This window comes from Cryptomeria japonica, chromosome 5, assembly GCF_030272615.1.
Source record: "Cryptomeria japonica chromosome 5, Sugi_1.0, whole genome shotgun sequence".
NCBI lineage: Eukaryota > Viridiplantae > Streptophyta > Pinopsida > Cupressales > Cupressaceae > Cryptomeria > Cryptomeria japonica.
This window is the reverse complement of record NC_081409.1, coordinates 536,341,244-536,346,670: the sequence shown is the minus strand read 5'-3', so window position 1 is coordinate 536,346,670 and position 5,427 is coordinate 536,341,244.

The window sequence follows — 5,427 nt, the reverse complement described above, 5'->3', positions numbered from 1 at the left end:
CATCAAGCAAAGAACACAATGAAGATCAAGCAGCTATCACAAAAGAAGACTTGTCTATTGTAGAACAAAAGATAAAATTAGAAAGAAGACAAGAGAAACTCAGAATTAAGAGAAAAGAGGCATATGCAAAAAGAAAAGCAAATGACAAAAACAACGACACAATGCCACAAGAAGCGCAAACAAGGATTAGATATGCAAGAACCATAGAAGAAATAAGAGATAGTCAAGTTGGATTAACTATTAGTCCAGAAGAAACTAAGTTTGAAAGGAGACAAAATCTATTAAAAGAATCCTCTTTATCATGTACACAAGTCTATCAACTCCAAAATGCAAATGAAGTCAATCAAGAAGAAAATTGCAGTACCAAAGACTTGTGTGTTGATATAATCCATTCATTTAAGGGACAAACATCAATTAAAGAACCACTTGAGTGTGAACTACAAAATTCTAATATTAATCTTGTTGAGACTAATTCAGAAATGCTTGAGAAAGACAATCCTCAAAAACATATAATCTATGATAATACCTATTCTATGCTAAATTATGATCATTGTGTCATGAATATTGAAACACCTAATGATGACAGTGATTATGATTTACCCCTTCTTCATCCTAAACTAATTGATTGGGATAATTTAGACAACCCCAAACTAAATGTCTTTTCCAATGATCATGACTTAGCTATGTACCTTAACGCTATTGAACCCATCCCACCTAAGATATCTTCTACTACAGAATCAAGTAATGTTTTTCATAGTCAGGAGAATGCCAAACTTTTCAGTTGCAAAGGTGAAATAAAACAAGGAAAGATACCTATTGTTGAAAACCATTTCATGGCAACATTAGATCAATCAAAAGAGAAAATAAAGGGCGTATCTGATGATGAAAACCTCCTTGAGGTGTTAGAAGATGGAAAGTTTGACATTTTTCCTACATATTTTCAAGAAAGATCTGCTATCCTGATAGAACCAACATAAGCAGTAAACATTGATACATCAAAGGATCCTAAAATACTTCATTTTTCTGCCTCATTATCAGAAAAAGAGAGGAAAGAATACATGGAATTCTTTAAGCAACGAAAAATAGATTTTGCTTGGTCTTATGTAGATATGCTAGGGCTTAACCTAGATCTTATCATGCATCATCTTAATGTGGATTTAAAAGCAAAACTTGTTAAGCAAAAGCTAAGAAAGGTGTGAGGCCCTACCCCGACTCAGTCTAGCATTTCAGTGATTTTTATGTTGAGACTATTATGGATGCTTTATTTTTATGCATTATGGATTTAGGACTTATATGATTCCATGATTTGGATAATATTGCTATATGTTGATGCTTCATTTATATGCTTTATGATTTATAACTCTACATGATTTTTGAATAGGATGAATTTGCGATGATATATGTCGTTATTGGATTTGTAGGACTTTACTATGATGATAGATATAGGATGTATGTTTTATGTGTGGATCAAAATTATGAGAATTCTGATGATTGCTTATGTGGATTTGTTGGATATAAAGTGTATTGATTTGACTAAGTGTATATTGGTTGTAGAGTGTTTGATGTGTATTCTTATTCATGTGTTTTGTATTATATGAGGTTATTTGAAATTACTAATGTGTAATTGAGATGTGCAGGAAAATTATCCATGTGACCATGGAAATATTATGGAGAACCAAACCTAGACCTATGTGCGTTCGTAAAACTAGGGTTTGTCTATTTGGAGAGACAACACCCCGTTTGTATTGTATTTTATTCGTGAAAGTGATTGTTGCATGAATGTTAAATTGAATTTTGATTATTTGTGTAAATCCAATGAGAGACAAGATTTCATGTATAATTTTGTAAAAGTATTTTCTTTGTGTCACTTGACACATGTTTTGATTTATGTTTGAGTTTTTAAATTTGTCTCTTGGAGGGAGTTGTTTAACTATAAGTTTTTTCAATTAATTTAATATGATTCCATAAATGCCTTGGGTAAAGAATCTTTGGGATGGTCAACTTAAGTTTGACCCGAAAATTAACTTCGGATGGGTTTAAAAAGAGTTAAATGGACACCTAGGGGTAGTTTAATAGGGTTTCCTAAAGCCCATAAGGTATACCTAAGGGTTAGGAGTAATTTTAGGCATGTACCAACTCTGATGTGACCTTTTAGACACCTTAAAAAGTGACTTTTCTAAGTTGTGCGAAAATTGAAATTAGAAGGATCATCTAAGTTGTAAACTTTCCTTTTGGATGTGAGATCCCTTTCCATTTTTCTCCTACCTTTCCGTTTTAGTTTTAGAAACTTGTGAGAACTCTCACTAGGGTCTTCTTAAGAAAGAATGAGAGATTTTGTGGGTAATTAACCACTCTACATTTTTTGAGACAAGGAATTTTGAATGAAAAAAACAGAGAGATTTTGAACTAAGAATTTGGCTAAGGGTAGAAAGGAAAGACTTGTGGAATTGGGCTGCTCATCCTCAACAAAACTAGCATACCTTTGGGCAGTGGAAGGTTGGTTCTACCTTTCTTGTAATGTTTTCATATTGCATGTTGTATTGAAAGAATTGCTTGTGTAAAAGGCTAGTTTTCTTGCATATTTCCCTTGGAAAAATATTTGGTGTTTATGTTTTACTTTTGTATGGCATTTTGTGTGCTTTGGGAGTAATCAAGACCTCCTACTCTTGGGAGAGAGGATGGTCTTGTGGGTGGTAGAAGTGACAACCCTCGAGTGAGAGACTCTCGCAATGAGAGTGATCACAAGGGATTTTATGTGACCCTTACTGCATGGCTTGTTTATGCATTGGGGGTCATAAGGAGGGAAATAAGGCATGAATGCATTGGGGGGCATAAGGAATATGGGGTTGTTATACTTATGATGTATTTGGTTTGCCATGAGGTGGCTATTAGTCTTACCATATTTGCAGTCTCCTCAGGGTACTTGGTCCACTACCACCCTTCAAAAGACATCACAATGTGTGGTGCAGTGTAGCCCTGGGTTGGGAATGTGTTTGTGTTTGTTTTTCCCTTGTTTACTATGTTTGCATGTGTGTAATCATGTCTAGGGCTTGGTTCTCCAAGCTCGGGGGTGGCTACTAGTTAGCCTAGGCTGGGAGGTGAGCACTCCATGGTCATATCTTGATTTAAAATGTAGGTTGTCAGAAAAAAAGAATAGGACAAGGGAAAGATTGCAGGAGTTAATTGTTGCAGAAAATTAATTGTAAATGTAATGAGTATTTGAAAAAAAAAGTCCTCATTTATTAATAATGAGAGACCTATTTGTAAAATGACAATAGTGTCTTTTAAAAGTACTTTAAAGCAATGTAATATTTTAGATTCTGTAGCGATGAAGTGAATAATTCTAGTATTAGTTCCTAAGAGTTTTGAAAAGTAAGAAATTGATTTTAATTCCTTTATGCTTATGAAATAAAGTAGGAAAAATAAAGAAATAGTTAGCATGCATGTTACTGTGCAAATAAATATTCAGTTTATTTCCTATGTGTGTATCTCTAAAGATAATTAGTTTAATTGATTCTAGATAAATAAAGTTGCAGAAAATAAAATCACATATTTAATTGCAGAGATTTAAATTTAGAAGCTAGATGGTCTATCTAATTTAAATGATCGCATTTGTATATAGTTGTTAAAATTATTAAGCTCTATTATTTACCCGACACCCCCACCGCCTCCAAACAAAAATTGCCGCCGCTCCTACCATGTCCGCCCTGCACAGAAAAGAAAAAGATAAAACCCTAGCCCGGGTAGGGCTGGGGTAGGATAAAATGAAATGAGTTTTAAAAAAAAATATAAAAGGAATCTTTTATAATAAAGAAATTAGGGTTTTCATTTTGTGAAAACATAATGAAGAGTAGATATAAATATATATATATATATACACACACTCACATGTATATTCATAAGAATATAATGTATGTATATTTTTATACATAAGGTTTTAAATTTTGAAGGAAAGATCAAAATGGAGTAAGGATATTTAACAAGGTGGTTATAATGTTTTAATAAATTTATGAGTATGGTTACACATTTATATAGAGATGTTTTTTTTAAATTATATATTTATGAAGTTGATATTTAATTTAAATTAAATGGATTGAGAAGCTTTAAATTAAAAATTTATGAAGTAATATTTAATTTAAATAAAATATTTGAGGTGTTTTAAATTAAGCTAAATATTTGCAAAATTAAATATTTAAGATGTATTAAATTAAACGTCAGGGAATTTAAATTTTGTAGTAAATTATTTGACTATAGGGATTAAATTTTAGCCCACCTAGATGTAGGTGTATGTGATTAAACTTATAGAAGAATATTCATTTGCGAATATAATCGGCCCTTTTAGTTGATTTAGTTTAATCTTCTATTTAATTATTGTTAAGTAAGATAAAGACACTCATAAAACTAAGTGCTAGGACTAGTTAATTAGATCCTAAGAACAATGAATGGATATTGGAGATTAATCTTCTCTACGTTAATTAATTGATTTAATTATTGGTTGAGAGCGATGCGATGATAAAACTATTCAACTCCACATTTAATTTTAAATTATTCTTGTTTACTTGAGTTAGTGGATAGAGTTAACTCTCACATAGTTAAGACAAAATATGTTAGAGCATTTCATATTTGCTGATCTAATGTTTTAAGTTGTGATTTAAAAAAAAAAAGAAAAATTATCTTGTTCTTGCCCTAAATTTTGGGCATGACAGATGCACCCACATATTGCTCTCCTTGTAAAAATTGAGCTCAATAAACTATTGGAAGTGGGATTCATAAGACCAGTTGCTTATCCAGAATGGGTTTCAAGTATTGTACCGGTATCAAAACCAGATAAGAGCATAAGAATCTGCACAGATTTCAGAGATCTGAATAAAGCATGTCCAAAAGATGATTTCCCGCTACCAAACATTGATATCGTAGTAGACTTGTCAGCAAGGCATGAGATGTTTTCATTAATGGATGGCTTCTCAAGATATAATCAAATACGAATTGCACCTGAAGATCAAGAGAAGACAACTTTCACCTATGCATGGGGAACATACTGCTGGAATGTTATGCCATTTGGGCTTAAGAATGCAGGAGTGACATATCAAAGAGCTATGATGACAATTTTTCATGACATGATGCATACATTCATGCAAGATTATGTCGATGACATACTCACAAAATCTCACACAAGAAAAGAACATTTGAACATTCTAAGCAAGATTTTTGACAGGTTGGAAAGATATCAATTGAGATTAAATCCAAAGAAATGTGCATTCGGGGTAACCTCTGGAAAGCTCCTTGGGTACATTATATCAGCTCGTCGCATTGAAGTTGATCCTGGGAAAGTTAAAGCTATCATGGAGATCAAGTCACCTAAGAACATAAGTCAATTGTGATCTTTACAAGGAAGGTTGCAATCAATCTGGAGATTTGTGTCCCAAT